The sequence below is a fragment of the Cyprinus carpio genome, chromosome B17 (assembly GCF_018340385.1).
Source record: "Cyprinus carpio isolate SPL01 chromosome B17, ASM1834038v1, whole genome shotgun sequence".
In the NCBI taxonomy this organism is placed as follows: Eukaryota; Metazoa; Chordata; class Actinopteri; order Cypriniformes; family Cyprinidae; genus Cyprinus; species Cyprinus carpio.
The window spans coordinates 11,058,886-11,077,843 of record NC_056613.1 but is presented as its reverse complement, the minus strand read 5'-3'; the positions used below and the strand labels follow the sequence as shown (position 1 = coordinate 11,077,843).

The 18,958-nt window shown below is 34.6% G+C and overlaps 1 protein-coding gene across 2 annotated transcripts in view; it reads right to left on the bottom strand.

Moving 5' to 3' along the window:
- slc8a1b (solute carrier family 8 member 1b) overlaps positions 1 to 18,747 on the bottom strand; it is a 123,008-nt gene extending 104,261 nt beyond the window's left edge. Inside the window, exon 1 of one of the 2 annotated variants that reach the window (XM_042742189.1) lies at positions 18,599 to 18,747. The gene's annotated coding sequence lies outside the window, so the exon portion shown is untranslated. The remainder of the gene's footprint in view (positions 1 to 18,598) is intronic. The other variant, XM_042742188.1, reaches the window with a different exon arrangement.
- Positions 18,748 to 18,958: the final 211 nt, after the last annotated feature.

Sequence of the window (18,958 nt, the reverse complement as noted above, 5' to 3'; positions counted from 1 at the left end):
TCCGACAAAGCACTCATAGATCATTTTTACTTGGACACTTCAAGCCTTGGTCCCGGTGAGATTCAACACAAAGAGGAGAAGAAAGACAAGGATGAATAGAGACAGTTTCCAGCATTGTATGATCTCTTTTCTTCTCCGAATGAGTGAGTTTCTGCCCTGTTTCTGCTCCAGGAGGGCCATCTGAGCTGACCAAACTAGTTTTATCTGTTCACACTTCTTTTCTGAAGTGAAGGACATTAATCCTTTTTATTGACCCCTCTCTTTGGTGCTCACAACATTTACATAGTTTCAGTGGTTCTAGCGATCACTCAGACAGTCTTGTTCCTATCTGGGTGACAGAAAAGCTCTACTACTCATTTACCTTTCACCGAGTTACCCAGACAGAAGTGGGTCCTCTCCAGGCTCATGAGTCAGTAGTCATGCAGGACGTTACTGGATCAGTATTCTATGTTGGTCATTGCTACTGACTGCCAAGCCTAAATTCTAAACCTTACCTCAGTCCCTTTAAAACATGTATTCTTAATCTGATCATAATGCATCATCCAAGTCTAACCTTTAACTTTACATGCTAACCCAAATGTCAACCTATTATCAGGGGTGCACATAAGTGGTCCGCAGGTCTGCATGTGCAACCAAAATAAAAAAATGCGCTATATAACTAAGTTCTGGCAGCGCATTTGCGTACCAACAAGGTTGACAGCTGTTAATGCACAATTACCATTTTAGATCGACAAACTGTACTATATAACATTTATTTTCAAACTGAAAGCATAAATCTAGGCTATCCCTGTCCGTTTTCAAAGCACAATGCAAAACATGTGAAATTAATTTAATTTACGCTCTTTAATCAGCAGTGGCGCTAAATCCGGAACCGCTTATATTTACTTGCCGGCAACCCGCCAAAATAAAAGCCTGCTGATTTTAAGTTTGAAAATGATGAAATTATTATTATTTTTTTATATTTTAACACTTATATTTTAACGCTTTTATCTAAAGCGACTTACAATTGGGGAATACATAAAGTGATTTTTCTTAAAGAGGCAAACAAAGAAAGTAGTAGTAAACATTAGTATTTTATTTTTAAGTTTACTATAAAATATTTGTACTTGTATTTAATACTAGGCCTACCTTTTATTTTTAATAATATTATCATACATTATTATTTAGTTTATTATTTTATTAAAAAACTAAATAAAAAAGTGCAATAATATTGTAACTATTGTAACTATTATTAATTATTTTTTTATAGTTATTTTTATAGGGTTTCTTATGAGAACCAGGCCGAAAAAATTATGTGCACCCCTTCCTAATATATAAATTACATACAGAAAAATGACATTTTGGTCACTACACACAGTAGTTAGTGTGTGTATAGTTTTTCCAAGCTATCTTGGGGAAAAAAAAAAGTCTGCTGATTTGCAAAAAGGCTCTAATATTACCTTATTTGATGACGCTGATCAGAAATAATAAAAAATAAACCAAGTACTGTTTTTTTTTTCCCACAAAATGAGAACAAAGGTTTTTTTTGTTTTTTTTTTAATAAAACACATGTAGCAGCATTAATGCACTTTAACAGCCAAAATAACATCAACAACAACAACAAAAAACACATTTTGAATCTGCAATGGAGTGGGAAAAGTTTTCAGAATCATTCTTACATGTGAAAACTAACTGAGAATATATTGAACAAATAGTTCAATAGTTTAATGCTTAGAGGAAGATTGTGGAAATTTTTCTGGTGATTGATAATACTGTACATTACAAGACTTCTTTCCTTGCTAATGTTTGTTGAAAACAAAAATGCTACAAAATGCACATTTTGTGACAAAGTGTGGCATGCTAGAGCAAAACAGGCTCTATTCTGGGAATCAGCATCCCACAATTAATAAGAAACAAGTATTGGAGTCTATTCAGCAAAATATGATGCAGGGCTGTGATACCGTTATATTATGTACAGGTGCATCTCAATAAATTAGAATGTCATGAAAAATTTAATTTCAGTGATTCAACTCAAATTGTGAAACTTGTGTATTAAATAAATTCAATGCACACCAACTGAAGTAGTTTAAGTCTTTGGTTCTTTTAATTGTGATGATTTTGGCTCACATTTTACAAAAACCTACCAATTCACTATCTCAACAAATTAGAATACTTCATAAGACCAAAAAAAAATAAAATAAAAAAAAAAATTGTTGGCCTTCTGGAAATTATGTTCATTTACTGTACATGTACTCAATACTTGGTAGGGGCTCCTTTGGCTTTAATTACTGCCTCAATTCTGCGTGGCATGGAGGTGATCAGTTTGTGGCACTGCTGAGGTGGTATGAAAGCCCAGGTTTCTTTGACTGTGGAAACTTAACACTGGACTTCAAGCAACTTGGGCTATGAGCTTCTGCACCCTTCCTCCAGACTCTAGGACCTTGGTTTCCAAATGAAATACAAAACTTGCTCTCATCTGAAAAGAGGACTTTGGATCACTGGGCAACAGTTCAGTTCTTCTTCTCCTTAGCCCAGGTAAGATGCATCTGATGCTGTCTGTGGTTCAGGAGTGGCTTAACAAGAGGATTACGACAACTGTAGCCAAATTCCTTGACACGTCTGTGTGTGGTGGCTCTTGATGCCTTGACACCAGTCTCAGTCCATTCCTTGTGAAGTTCACACAAATTCTTGAATCTATTTTGCTTGACAATCCTCATAAGGCTGTGGTTCTTTCGGTTGGTTGTGTATCTTTTTCTTCCACACTTTTTCCTTCCACTCTCTGTTAACATGCTTGGATATAGCACTCTGTGAACAGCCAGCTTCTTTGGCAATGAATGTTTGTGGCTTACCCTCCTTGTGAAGGGTGTCAATGATTGTCTTCTGGACAACTGTCAGATCAGCAGTCTTCCCCATGATTGGCATGTCACCATATTCTAATTTGTTGAGATAGTGAATTGGTGGGTTTTTGTAAATGTGAGCCAAAATCATCACAATTAAAAGCACCAAAGACTTTAACTACGTCAGTCTGTGTGCATTGAATTTATTTAATACACAAGTTTCACAATTTGAGTTGAATTACTGAAATAAATGAACTTTTCCACGACATTCTAATTTATTGAGATGCACCTGTGTGTGTGAGAGAGGAGTTTATTTTGCAAAAACTCATTTTTTTTTAATTTTCAGAAATCATGTTTAATAATTTTTATTGTTATCATGTTTTTATTGTGTTTTATTGTTTTTGTTATGTTGTGTTTTTATATATATATATGTGTGTGTATATATTTTTTTTTTTTTTTTTTTTTTTTAAAAATTAATGATGTTTGATTTTTGTTTGATGTTAAGTGGAATGAAAAAATTAGTTACAGGTATCTTGCAAATGAACTCTTCATATTTAATAAAGCAACTTATAAGAAAGATGCTGAATTGAATTATTCTGAATACCAAATATGTTCTCACACTCATAACACTTGGTTTTGAAAAGCCTTATGAAGATCTTAAGAATCATTTCACATCAAAACATTGGATAAAATCAGATAAAACCAAATATTTGTGGAAAATACAGATTGCAGGTTGTCAGAAACCACTTTCAAGAAATGCCTGGTACAATCGTTCTAACATAAAAACAGATTGAAAGACAGTAATCGCAGAGAGCCAGGGCTTCTTTCTGTGTTACTTATGGCATTAAAAGGCTCACATTTGTGCTTTCAACGGCAAAGAACAATAGGACGCCTGGAAAACATGACAACTTGAAATGACACGGGTGGTTTCTGAAAGATCTTAGGGCCTGTCATCATTTGTAAACAATGTTCTGTGAATACACAGAGGACCCTACAATTGTCACTAGACCTAAACAACAAAACTTCAGAAGTACATGGATGCTAAGATTGGTTTCATAACTTTATGGTTTTCTCTTTTCCTCTCCTTTCAGCTCTTCCCACTCTCCTTTCCTGTTTCCCTTTTTTTCTGTGGTTGTTTCACGCTGCTTCTCTCGGCAGGCCTCTGGCTCGATTTAAACCGGGAATGTGAACAGAAGCATTTTCTTATGTATGCTCAGCGGAAACAGTGCTGCTAAATTTAAAGGATTTATGAGCCGTGCGTTCTCTCAAAACGTCACAATATCACAGCAAGACAAAAAGCTGTGACCGACAGGATCACTTGGCGACTACATAATACAGACATCATGCCCGTCACACTTGAATATGTACAACACAAACACACACAGGCACATGCACAGCATCACTTATGCAACCGTCTGCCTGAAAGAACAGACAGATTTTTAACTGCACAACTGCAATTCAACCCGATCTATATACATGCATGCAGGAAATCATGCATGTGTTCTCACAAACTTTACCACCAAGAGACATAACACATGTGACAATGCATGATGTATGTTAAAATAGTTACAGTATGTTAAATAGTTACAGTAGTTGACACTACAACTACTAACATACAGTAAAGTTGCTATTTTCATGTTCAGTTGCTTATTCATCCATCCATCCAGCAATCTGGTTTTACACTTGAAGGGCTTTTATAAATTAAAAAAAAAAAGAAAAATTATCTATCTATTTTATGTACTGTATACTATCCCTCTGTCTATAGAGCCACTTTTATTCCACTTTGTTTTTCTATTCTATTCTATTCTATTCTATTCTATTCTATTCTATTCTGTTATAAAACAGGGATTCCAAGGAGTTTGCATTTTGTTGTTGGTGTTTCAAACCTAAAAAAAACTATAAGAAATATTTTTCAAAATTTAAATGCATTTAAGCAAGACTTTTTCCTATTTTCATGAAAACAGGCAACAGGTAACACAGATACACTGCCAAAATATTTTTACAAATTATTAAAATATAATTTATATTAATTATCAATATAGTATTATGAATAGAATATTAAGTAATTAAATAAACATTGCATTTTTGATCAGATAAATGCTGTCTTAGTGAGCATACAGTAACACACTTCTTTAAAAAAGATAATGGTAACGGTTTCAATTGTAATGTAAACAAAGTTTTACTTTTCTCATATGGTTTGAGAACTACAAAACAAAACAAATTTTTTTTTTTTTTTTTTATTGAAAGATGAAAGAAATAATTATTATTTTTTTTGATTTGTTGATTATATATGAAATGTAATTATTATAACAATATTAAAAAATATAAAATAAAAAACAATATTATATCATTACAGAATCTTTGTCACAATATTTTCTGTCATTTTAATTCAGTTTTATGAGTTTCAATTTTACTTAAAGAGGTCATATGATGCGATTTAAATTCTCTTTGGGGTGTTACAAGCTCTTGGTGCATAAAGAAGATCTGTAAAGTTGCAAAGACTAAAGTCTCAAAATTCAAAGAGATATTCTTCATGAATGTTAAGAGTCAACCACTCCTACCTAAAATGGCTCATTCCAACACGCCCCCACATCTCTACATCATGGTGTGGGAAGATTTGCATAACACTGCCCAAATGTACACACAAAGAAAGAAGGCGTAACTTTAATTCTCGCTGTTGCTGGCATAATTTTTTTGTTTTGAGGATGTGTTTCACTGTGAAAGCGAAGCTACTTTGTTTGTAAAGTGTTTACAAATAATCAAGGAACTTTGCTGCCATACCATGGGTGCAGCAGGCGCAATGATATTACGCTAGGGCTGTGCAATTAATCACATCCGATTGTCATGCGCATCTCGTCAGTAAAGCCGGTCCTGTGATTAGTAGTAAAAAAAACTATATTATGCAGCGCCTGAAAATAGTCCCCAGCTAAATTTTTATTTTTCTGTCAGTCTTCGTACAAAATGCAACTACAGATGAGTCAATTTGGAAAATGAACCTATTTTCAAAAATAGTGTTGTGTTTCTTTAAGGGTATTTCCATTGTTTTAATTTTAGTTTTAGTATAATATTATAATACCATGCATATTTTTACCTTTTTATTTAAAGAAGAAACTAATCAAATGTATAGTTGACATTTGAGGCTTAATACTATAGAAAAACAATAAAAGTTTTTCAGTTAGTGTTTTCAGCTTGTTTATTTTCATATAAAAATATGGCATGCAGTTGCTTCAAACAAAGGTGTAAACATCATTAATTTAATCGTAATTAATAATCGCAATTACAGTATTAAAGGAATAGTCGACAATTACGATTTTTGTCATAATCGTGCAGCCCTATTATAATCAGTTTTTATGTCCCCACTGGATGCAACAAATGCCTAGTTTGTAATAGGTTTTATTGTTTTTGTCTCGTTGAGCCGGGACACACAGCATCACAGTATGGTGAGGGGCGTAACATTTCCGTCACACGCTTGAGATATTCAGCCAATCAAAATGCACTGGATAGCTGGCCAATCAGAGCACACCTTACTTTTCAGAACAATAAGCTTTGTAAAAATCGATGCGTTTCAGAAAGGCGGGGAATAGAGGAGAAACAATAATGTACAGTATGTGGAAAATAATGAGTTTTTGAACCTTTAACCACATAAACACATTGCATTACACCAAATACACAAAATAATGTTCTTTTTAGCAACGTCATATGACCCCTTTAAAAATTAGAAACCACAAATGACAGCAGGTTTTTATAAAAATGCAAATCTAAAAGCAGTTCTAAAATAAACGATTGTATACTTCTTCAGTTTGAAAGAAACTTGCTGGGTGATTATATTTTCCATTCTCATTGCTTTTTTTTGTTGGTTTACTTTTAAAGGGGTCATGGGATCGGAACGTTGGGATCAGAAGGAAGGCAAAGCTAAGACTGTGTTTATCCACAACTTGGCACTGCTCAGCGTCTTCTTGTTTTCAGAGCATCTTTATCATTTGGTTTCTGCGTAGACCCGCGCATTCACCTCTCTCGTAAACACTACATGCACAAATCGGTGTGAGGGGCTAAACAGACAGCGATGTATCTTCTTCTGCAGAGGCTGTGCTTATCCATATTGCATCATATTCGTTTCGCCAGACTGCGTTTAATATAAGCTGTTTTTAGACTAACAAGAAAGTTTTGGGTTCTGAAAATTACGGGATATTTTTATAGTACAGTGACCTCTTATATGTCAAAAGATCAAGGGAATTTTGGTTTCTCAGTTCATGACCGCTTTAAAGATGAATCATGAATGATAAAACCCTTGTACTTGAGCCTTAGTGTGCCTGTAAGGCAAAAAAGAGGTTGAGAAATATTGTTTGACGTTATTTCTATATACAAGCAGACTATTCCAGAGCTGGCAGCAGGAACTCATTTCTCCCTCAGAGGTGCTGTAGATCAGATAGCAGCAAGATGTTGAGCGCTTAGCTATTTGTAAACCTGTATTACTGTTGCCCTCATAGGACTCAAACACTTTCCGTACTGTTCTTGTTTAAAATGTGGTGAACAGCAGACTGTATCCTGGATTCAGGTGCTGAGGGTGGCGTTTCCTAATCACGCTGGCAGACCTCTGTTTGTGACGTTTGTTATTCCATAGGGGTTATCATCAGTGGCATTTATCGCTAGTGTAGATCTACACACTCAGCTTCAACAGGGAAAGCAACAGAGACGACCGCAAATATGAAGGCACGCGCTGACACGCCATGCACAAACACACACATGGCTGTCAGCCCACATCACTCAGTGTGCCTCTCCATCATTTCACATGCACTCCAACTACACAGGATTCAGTATCCCAGCAACGGGCATCATAATCACTCAACTCGCTCTTTCTCTCGCTCCTGCCACTTCCTCTCTAGCTCTCTTTTTCTCTCCCCGTGACTCACTCTTGCTCTCTCACTCTCATTTTCTCTCTTTATTCCTTTCTAACTATCTGTAACTGCCTACTGTATCTGTTCATTTTATAATTCCTGTTCTTTCTTGCCATAGTGAATTTCCAGTAGAAATACTATATCTAAACAAGATATATTTACTTAAGAAACAAAATTGTGCTTTCAAATAATAGGCCTATATCTTAAATTATAGGGACAGTTTTACACCCAAAAATAAAATTATCATCATAATTTAATGCATATGAGGTTTTGTGTAACAAACAGTTTTTTTTTTTTTTTTTTTTACTTATGTTAGACATTAACTTTTATTATATAACAGGGAATCACCAATACTATTTATTCTTCGAAAATGTTACAATTCTTTTCTTAAATTGTTTTTATTCGGTTTTATGCACATTTAATAAAAAATACTGGTATTAAAAAAATAAAAAATAATATTTCTGCAGTGCTTTTGTTTGGAGTGGGCAGGTCCATTCAACTATGAAACGCTGTAAAATGTGTGCATGTGTCTTTTCCTCCTGATTCTGTCTTCCGATCTGTCAGCGGCTATGGTCTGTTTAGACTTTAGACTTGCAATGAGAAGAACATGACTTAAATTGTCACACAAATTGTACATATTTTCCCATACGTGTTTATCCAGTGATCAGTCCTCGCTCTTTTCTCTTCCATTCTCTCGCTCGCTCTCTAACTCTCCTTTTTCCCCATATTCCCTCTCACTTACATGTGCAAACTGACGAGCGAACACATCATTTATTAAACTGATTTGATGGAATACATATTAGATAGAGCAAATATACCAGTTGTTATTTTACATGAATGTAATTGCATTTGGGAAAATTGTACTTTCAAGCGAACATAGATGGCAGTGATTAAATCAGTGAGACAAAAGCATATTAAAAACTAAAACAATATTTTCATTTCCAACTCACTGCACCAACAGAGCCTGGCGGTGAAGCTAAAGAATGTTTACTCAAACTCCCACTTACAAAGGCTCCATTAACAAAAGCTGAAGTAACCACTGAAGCAAGAGGGCATAGTTACAGTATATGCCGACTGATGTGGACTCAGCAGGCATTGAAAACTAAAATCCTGTTTAAGCCAGAAAAAAACACAATTTTAAACTGTGGTTTGACAAAAAATAAAAGTTGTAAAAAGAGAAAATGCGAGGTGCATGACATGAGGTGCAACTGAACCACGTCACATGGTTAGGTAACAAAAAATGATATAAAGTTAAATTGTGTTGAGCAATTGTAAGCAAATTATAGTGAATTAATTCAACTTGCATAATCTGTCACTGCAGAAACTGCACCTACAAATGCCAAGAACCAGCCTCATGTCAGAAAATGTGGAACTGACGTCACTACAAAAGCACAAGGATATGTCTTAAAGACAATATGAGAATATAAAAATTTATAATATTAAAAATGTATATGATATTAAATATAATAATAACACTTATCAGCAACTTTAATATTAAGAAATAAAATATTAATAACAATAATTAAATCACCAGTCAAGACCATGTTTGGTTTTTAGGTTTAATTGACCATCAACTATTGACTATAAATAAAAGTAATCGTAAAAACATCTCCCTGGAGACTGACCAAGACATTTTTTCCAGTATTCATTCCACCTAGACTGAGTGTAACATCCCAGAAAACACAAGAGCAAATCCAACAATGTCTTTTATTCTGTTCTATTGAAAAATGTCACCCTACTCCTCAACTGTGGAAATGGAAAATAAATGACATACTTCAGGGACAGCATACTTCATTACACTTTTTACAGTATTTCGTCTTTTCCAAATGGCCCATTGACATTTTAATACTTTCCTGAAAAGAGAAGGAACAAACCAGGTGCTGCAAAGTTGGTATTTTATTTTATTTTTCTAAATGTCATTATCTAACTGAAGGCAATCAGAATTTAGACTGAGAATTATTATTATTATTATTTTTTTTTTTTTTTGCATTATCAAAAATGACTGAAATTAGAGGCTGTCATTTGTTGACGCTCCTTTTATTTGACCTCTAAGCTTCAAGTAGAGGCAGAACGCTGAAGAACTTCAGACAAACTGTGTAACTTTAACATCTTGTCTGTGTACTGTACAGTATGTGAGTTTCTCTGGAAACACTGACATCCATTAAGGCACACATCATGTTTCTCCTAAGCCCTGTGCTCTGGCATTCTGGGTAATAATGGGCCTTGGGTGCTTATTATCGCCTTTTGGCATCTGTTATCTGAACAAATCACAGTCATAGTCTCGCTGTGCACAGGAGATTTTCAAAGAAAACTTTGCCACAATGTGCCGTAAGATCTGATTTTTGAAACACGGCTAAAGGTTAAAAGTAATTTGAAAGTGCTCAGTGCTTCCCAAACACATTATTTTACAAATGTTGCCTTGGTATAAAGATCTTTCGAGAATGTTTTTCATTACCCCAACATCTGGTAGCTTTTACAAAACCTGACTTTTCAAAATTCTTGATATTCAGTCTGCAAGGTTCTAATTTAGAAACGGAATGCAGTGCATTAGAAAGCAAAATTACAAATACCAAGCTGATTCAAACAGACAGTACTAAATAGACTGTGCTGTATGTAATCATCTCGTTTCAGTGAGCTGGTGTGATCTCATTTACCATCAACATGATGCAATGGGTGGTACCCACTTTATTTCCTTAGTGCACCAAACAAATGTAATGTTCAGTTTATGAAATCTGTTACAGGGCGTTGGTATGCAGTTAAATGAAGTTGCCAAGATGTTGAGGTTCGTCCTTCAATATTAGGACATATCCCAACCTGTAGTTTTTTTTGTGTGTGTTTTTTTGCAGTGTCTTTATGTTTACTGATTTTCAAAAGAAAAGGTGTGTTTTGATTATAAATTTTAGTATGTTTTACCCTCCCACAGAATATATTTGTGCCATATCAGTTATCAGGTGATACTAGAATTTTTTTATTTTTTTTAAGTTTTGGATATTATATATGTCAGCCAATACCAGTTATTTATTTTAAAGCTATAAAATATTTTACATATTTTTTTATAGGATTTATTTAATTAATTAACTAATTAATTATTTTTTACATTCAATGATTTACTTTACTGTCTTCTAAAGTAATTTTTTCAATGCATGATAAAAATTCTTCTCTGCATTTCTCCTCTTCTTTAGCTCATTTCCTAATGATCTATTTGTCTAATAAACCTTGCATAGTGTATTGTATTGAGACTGATGAATCGCTTTGTTCCTCTTTTGTAAGCCCGCTTTGGAAAAAAGTGTCTGCCAAATGCATAAATGTAATGTACTGATCTTATTGTGAACAATTCATCCATGCATATATTTATTTTATTTCCATTTTTTTCCACCTCGTAATTTTTAAATCAAAATGTCATAACTCAATCTTCTGGAAAAACACAGACTTGTCTTTCATGACACATGCCAAACTTCTCCAAAATTTAGCCTATAGTCTTAATTGACTGCAACCTTTTCTTCTCAATAATCAGTTTTACTCGGATGCATGTAAAAATACAGAAGAAACGACTAATTCTGTTACATCGCAACTTTAATCTTTTAAAACACTTTAATAACAAAACATGTAATCTTGGGCAAATCTCAAAATAAATATGTTTGTGATGTGTTTAAAATGATTGATTTTAGATTTTATTCTTTTCAATTTATTTTGACAAAATAGTATAAACAGCATAACTTTACATTATAGGCCATAACTTAAAAAGAATTACTTGCAAATTCCTAACCCCAAGTATAAGTCGTAGTGATGCTGGCCTCATCAAGCACCACTAATTAATTGCTGCGTTCAAGCCCCTCCCCTCCAACTGATTGGCTTAACAGAATTCACTCTGCTCAAGGAGACTGACATGTTCTCAGGAGTGAGCTGATTTGAATTTCAGATTGGCAGTGGATCTATTGGAATCTGTCATCAGCTGGGACAACGGTCCAATCTGTCACTTCTCTCTTTCTCCCTGCTCACTTCAGGCAGAACGCTACACTTCCATTAGTACAACCCCCCATCTTCCTTCAGCTCCAGCTCTACACTTTCAAAGAGACTTTCACAAAGAGAGATGGGTTTGTCTGCCATATTGATCTGGTCACTTTTCTTTCATGTGTCTCCTTTCTCTCTCTCTCCATGTCATGAACAGCTGAGATGTAGCGAAAGATTTGAGAGCCGTGTGCCTCGAACAGGAAAATAAAGCCTTTAAACATCTTTGGGATCTTTGCGGGTTTGTCTTTTAAAACTATGAAAGCTACAGATTAAAGACTGTGGAGTTTACACACGGGTACCACAGATCTCCTAGGCAACAACACAATCTTGATCTGGCTTTTAGCTTTTTACTTCACAAAAGCAGAATAAGTCAGTTCACAGTCAGAATCTCATATCTCCTGCTGAATATGTTTTACCAAAGGAAGTAGATTTGCAAATTTTCTCAAAAAAAATAAAGAAAGAAAAGAAGAGAAAGAAAAAGATGAAAATTCTTTGCTGGGATTTTTTGGGAAACCCTAGACACATAAATAATAAAAAATTAAACACAAATTCAAACTAAATTATTAAGTCCACCTTTGTTAAAAAAAAAAAAAAAAAAAACGGATTTACTGACTCTGGTTGCCAACTTCTGTTGTAACAAGGTTACATTGAATGAATCTGACTGAATCTTTATGGTGAACAGAGTCACTGAAATGAATCAAAATCCTCACGATTAATAATTTCACATACAAAACTCATAAATCTGATTACTAGAAAAATAACAACAAACCTCTCCTTAACAAGCCACATGATTTAAGGTATCACTGTAGCACAAATGTAAGATTAACTGGAAAATGTTCCTGTGAGGTGCTCACAGTCCAGTCACTGTCACTGTCCTGTTCTTCAGAGACCACAGGATATTTATGTATGCGCTTATGTGTGTGTTTGCAAACATGCTCCAGTACTTTGTGAGTGCTAATTACAACAACCTCCCACAACGGTGTTAACACATCCATTGAAAACAGAGAGCGAGTGAAAGAGCGTGAGCTCTGCACACAGGAAAGCTTAAACAAGGAGGACAAACGAGCACTGATTCTTCTATATAAACACACACAGTTGGTCACTGCACCAGCTGCTGAGTCCTGGAGGCAGAGCATAATCTGCCCAAGGTCTCATGGGTAATAGAGTCTGGCAAAAGAAGAAAAAAACCTGAATCAGCTATGCGTGTGTTGACCGATAGTGATGTACATTATGGGCTTGTAAGATTTAGTTCCTTAAATAGTCATTTCAAAGCCAGTGCAAGTGTGTGAGTGAATATGTATGTGTGTGTGTGTGTGTGTGTGTATGGGGGTTCGAAGCCGGGAACACATGATAGGTAAAAACTGATAGCCTGAATGCACTGTAAGTCGCTTTGGATAAAAGCGTCTGCTAAATGCATAAATTTAATTGAATTTAATTTAATTTTAATTCAATATTTGCACTTGCTCTGTTCCAAAACCCAGTGACCTGCCTGTAAAGCAACAAGAAAGCTGACACACAAAAAAAATTATTGTACCTCCTAAAATACCTAGTTTTAGTTTAACTTTGTGGAAAAGGTAATCTCAGTATGCATTATTTTACACAATATTTGAGTATTATTTTTATGTTCATTTTTGGTATCTCTCGGTAACTCCAGAGGTCAGTCTTAATTTGTGCACTATATTTCAAGGCTTCTGAAGTCACACAATGGCTGCAGGAAAAGACAGATAATGTTATCTACTGAAAAAAAAAAAAGATCTGCTATAGTTTTCTAATCTCCTTCGCCCCTGTGTTCATTCAAGAATGAAGCTTCAACACTAATCATGCCAGGTTTGACAGAGTACATATTAAATCCAAATGTAAATCATATTTGAGAGCTATGGGGGAGGGGGTATTTTCAGTAAGAGTCGCCTTTGGATTGCTTGCTGGGAAATAATAACAAATATATTAAGACGTAATTTTTATGAAGTTTAACTGAAGTTTTTATTTTTTTTCTGTAAAACTGCTTTGAAACAATGTACACTGTGTAAGGCACAAACAAAACTGACTTGACTAAGATTTTAAATATCTGTTTATTTCTAACACAAATCTATTATTGATTACTTCCGATTACTTGGAATATGTAAAAACACCTTTTTTAAGTCATAGATTATTGGAGTAAGTTTTGGAACAAAGTACAATTTCAGTTTTTCTAAATTTCACATTTAATGTTTTACTTGCCATTACTTTGTAATTGTTCGTGAAAACTGAAAATTATTTCAATATAATTTTTTTTTATAGCACATCAAGCATAAGCACTGGTTGTTTTTCAGTGTGTTTTTATTTTTTTCCTGGATCTCAACAATCTGAAACAATAAATTATATGGAAAAGAGCAGGTCGTTCTACATAGCTGTTCCTCATTCTCCTTATCCGTTTGACACAAACCCTTAAAATACTTCCACAAAGGTGCATCTCAATAAATAAGAATGTCATGGAAAAAAATCATTTATTTCAGTAATTCAACTCAAATTGTGAAACTTGTGTATTAAATAAATTCAATGCACACATACTGAAGTAGTTTAAGTCTTTGGTTCTTTTAATTGTGATGATTTTGGCTCATATTTAACAAAAACCCACCAATCTCAACAAATTAGAATATGGTGACATGCCAATCAGTTAATCAACTCAAAACACCTGCAAAGGTTTCCTGAGCCTTCAAACTGGTCTTTCAGTTTGGTTCACTGGGCTACACAATCATGGGGAAGACTGCTGATCTGACAGTTGTCCAGAAGACAATCACTGACACCCTTCACAAGGAGGGTAAGCCACAAACATTAATTGCCAAAGAAGCTGGCTGATCACAGAGTGCTGTATCCAAGCATGTTAACAGAGAGTTGAGTGAAAGGAGAAAGTGTGGAAGAAAAAGATGCACAACCAACTGAGAGAACCGCAGCCTTATGAGAATTGTCAAGCAAAATCGATTCAAGAATTTGAGTGAACTTCACAAGGAATGGACTGAGGTCAAGGCATCAAGAGCCACCCACACACAGACGTGTCAAGGAATTTGCTGAACCACAGACAACATCAGAGGCATCTTACCTGGGCTAAGGAGAAGAAGAACTGGACTGTTGCCCATTGGTCCAAAGTCCTCTTTTCAGATGAGAGCAAGTTTTGTATTTAATTTGGAAACCAAGATCCTAGAATCTGGAGGAAGGTCATCTGCTAGTGTTGGTCCATTGTGTTTTTTGAAAACCAAAGTCACTGCACCCGTTTACCAAGAAATTTTGGAGCACCTCATGCTTCCTTCTGCTGACCAGCTTTTTGAAGATGCTGATTTCATTTTCCAGCAGGATTTGGCACCTGCCCACACTGCCAAAAGCACCAAAAGTTGGTTAAATGACCATGGTGTTGGTGTGCTTGACTGGCCAGCAAACTCACCAGACCTGAACCCCACAGAGAATCTATGGGGTATTGTCAAGAGGAAAATGAGAAACAAGAGACCAAAAAATGCAGATGAGCTCAAGGCCACTGTCAAAGAAACCTGGGCTTCCATCACCTCCAGGCCACGCCGAATTGAGGCAGTAATTAAAGCAAAAGGAGCCCCTACCAAGTATTGAGTACATGTACAGTAAATGAACATTCTTTCCAGAAGGCCAACAATTCACTAAAAATGTTTTTTTTTTTTTTTTTTTTTGTTTTTTTGAGTTTTTTTATTTTTTTGGGTTTTTGTTTTGGTTGGTTTTTGTTAAATGTGAGCCAAAATCATCACAATTAAAAGAACCAAAGACTTAAACTACTCCAGTCTGTGCACTGAATTTATTTAATACACGAGTTTCACAATTTGAGTTGAATTACTGAAATAAATGAACCTTTCCACGACATTCTTATTTGTTGAGATGCACCTGTACATCTCACATAACTTTCACTGAGATGTCTTTAACACACTGCTCCACATAAAACATTTGACCTCCTGAGAATACCTCAACACAAGGCTGCCGATCCAAAGGTTGCAAGTGCAATCCCAGGTATGGACGACACAGAAAACATGCTCTCTCAAATGTCCTTGATCAAAAAATACTTTTAACCTCGCTCTACAGAACTTTTCTTGTAATAAGTACATAAATGAAAGAAAATGAGGTTGTGCTAGTGTGATGATGGATATGTGCTGTAAGCACAAAGGTTACTAGATCAATCCTCAGTGTTGTGACTATGTGCAGAGATTTATTTCAAACCTAATAGACATACTGGAAATATTTGGAGAATTTTGACTGTACGAGTTGAATGACACTAACTTGTTCAGTTAGAAACAAGAATGACACTAACTTGAATGACACTAAATTGTTTGGTTAGTAAATTTTAGCTCTTGCTGGAATGCCATTATTTTGTGGTGAATCTTTGGAAAATGGTAACAAGTTAGTGTCATGCAACTCATAAAGTCAGAATATATAGTCAATATTTACGAGTTGAATGACTCATTTGCTAAGTAAGTTTTAGCTCTCGTTGATATTTTTAATAATTGGAGAAGTGCATCAGAACACATTCTGAAGGCAATCTTCAAATTCAGTTATCAAGACAATGTCTTTTCCAAGATGAATGCGTAAAATATACAAATCATGCAAATTTGTTATACAAATATGTTGTGCAATATGGCATGAAATATAAGAGATATACATGCAAAATTCTAAATGTATGATGTCAAAATTAATGTGTTTTCAATCATTTTTGCTAATAATGCATTTCTTCAAATAATATGTGAATACATTTTGTTATTTTACTCAGGGTTACAAATTAACTTTTTTACTTGGTAGCACTTGGTAGCCTTGTCATTTACTTTTCCTACTAAAGGTTTTTTTTCTGGAATACATAGGATTTTTGTGTTGTAAATATAATTTATTCTGAAGCAATATTCTCTTCGGTATTCTATCAGCTTTGACATTTAAATCTGCTTATTTGTAATAATTACCCCAGGACCTTTTTTTTTTTTACCTTTGTTAAGGCCATCTTATTAAATGTGTGCTTTATCTATTATTTTAAATTCTTAAATTTGTATATGTTGTATGTATGTTTAAATTTTTTTGTGGTAATCTTATTAAATGTGTGCTTTATCTATATATATATATATATATATATATATATATATATATATATATAATATATATTTATATATATATTTTCTTTTTTCTTTTATTTATTTGACATGGGCAATGCATACAAACATAGTGTCAAAGCAAGCTTGTCACTGAAGTGCTGCATAAAAAGTTTATAGCAAATGCTAATTTTTAACTCCTGTCCCTGGTTGGGCTTTTAGACACAATACAATTTACATACTTAACTATTTCAATTTAAAACAATATAGCATGATATATAAACAACTCCTGTCCCTGGTTATACACAATACAATTTACCCATGAAATTTACCCATAAAGTTAATATATATCGCAATCCCAGGTGCTAATTTTAACTACTTTTTATAGTTTACTGAACTGTTGCATGAAATCAGTGTCACATTTTTAATCTTGATGTTTTTATTCAGGATGTTCGGGAAAATGGCATTCTTGGTATTTTGAGGTTGCACACATTAAATTAAGGGAGCATATGCAACTAAAATGGTCGCAATTTCGAGCCCTGTTTACTATTGAAATATTTCAAATTTCCATTGAGTTAGAAGTTTAAAAAATAGAGAATATGTTGGTTTGTTTTGTTTTTGTGCCAACAAGACAAGTAAAGAACACTTATGCATAAATTTTACAATATGAGTGTCATCCACAGAAATCCTCGCCCAATGACATGAAGGTGTGCTCAGGGCCCCGTTTCATTCTCACTGACATACTACCACTCTTTCATATTTCTAAGTTGCAAGCCACAAAGTGACAGTATACATGCTTGCTTGAAGTCAGATAAATGTATCATTACTAAAAGCAACACAATTACCGGGCTGGGTCGACAAGTCAGTGCGTTGATTAGAATTGCAGCATGTTGATTAGTCAACATGCCATCAGACACCTAATGGGTGTTGAGCTCATGGTTGTTGATGATAATGATGACGGTAAGCGGAACGATTATCTTTACATAGTGTAATTGACTAATTATGGTGGTAATGCTGCAGCTAAGTTACATGGTAAAGCTGACCTATCAAAGCTTGAGAGAAGTTACAGGGATGACAGCCCATCCATGTAAGAAATGAGCTTGCAATCATGCCAAAATCTGTTTCTTTACTCATTATTTGATCAGACTGCCGAAACATTTTCACACCAAAACAGATTAAAAATGCTAAATTGTTATTTGCAAGATGATAAGGACGCACTAACTGAATTAAAATCTCAACATAAACGGTCATGTGTCAATAATGTAGAATACTACTGAAAAAAATCATGGAATTTACTCAATTATTTAAATTATATTTTTATTGAATAAGCAGAATTTAGTGTATACTATGCAATATTCAGTAAGATGTTAAGATGGTAACTTTATTCTCTTTAACAGCCAGTGACCTTTACTACTTTAGTAAACATACAGATAGCCTGATGACAGTAAAAGTACAAAAACTCCATACTATGGGATGTTTTAATTTACATAGAGGCAGCAGTCGCTATGTGGAGACCACATGATCAAACAAATAGCCTACACTTTCGTGTTACCGAGTACACTCTATTTACAGTTACTGCATACGGACGGTGAATAACACGAATAGAATTTGAGACTTTAACATAAAAGATTAAACACTCATTATATCTCATCAATTTTTAAAACCCTCATATGATTTCCATTCACGATAAGGTATAGCTACTAAGTTACGTAGCATCCTGTCTACACATACGATTGGCCCGTTGCATTAAAGTCACAGATTATTTGACACTGTCTAAAATGAATTTGAATAGTACTTGAATAGTATAACTTACTTCTCGCTTTGTCAGTCAAATCCTTCGCACATTCGATCATATTTTTGGAGGTTCTTTGCTTATTTCGAGTTGAACAAGACCGAAAGAGTACAACTGCCACACGCGTCGACCGAATCTTTGATTCAGTGAGTTATTTACTCGAGAACCGCTGTGAACGGATTAGCGAAAGAATCGTTCTGACCATAGCCCCGTCAGAATTTTTAAAAATTTCTTTATGAAGTAACTCTGACGTCATCAATATAATTAATTTTCTTAGCACCACATATTGTTCTAGCCCCCCACCCCTTAGCACCTAAAGATAGTTGTTTTTGGGTCGGTGTGTGTTTTTTTTTTACTGGCTGCGACCAATCTCCATTTCTT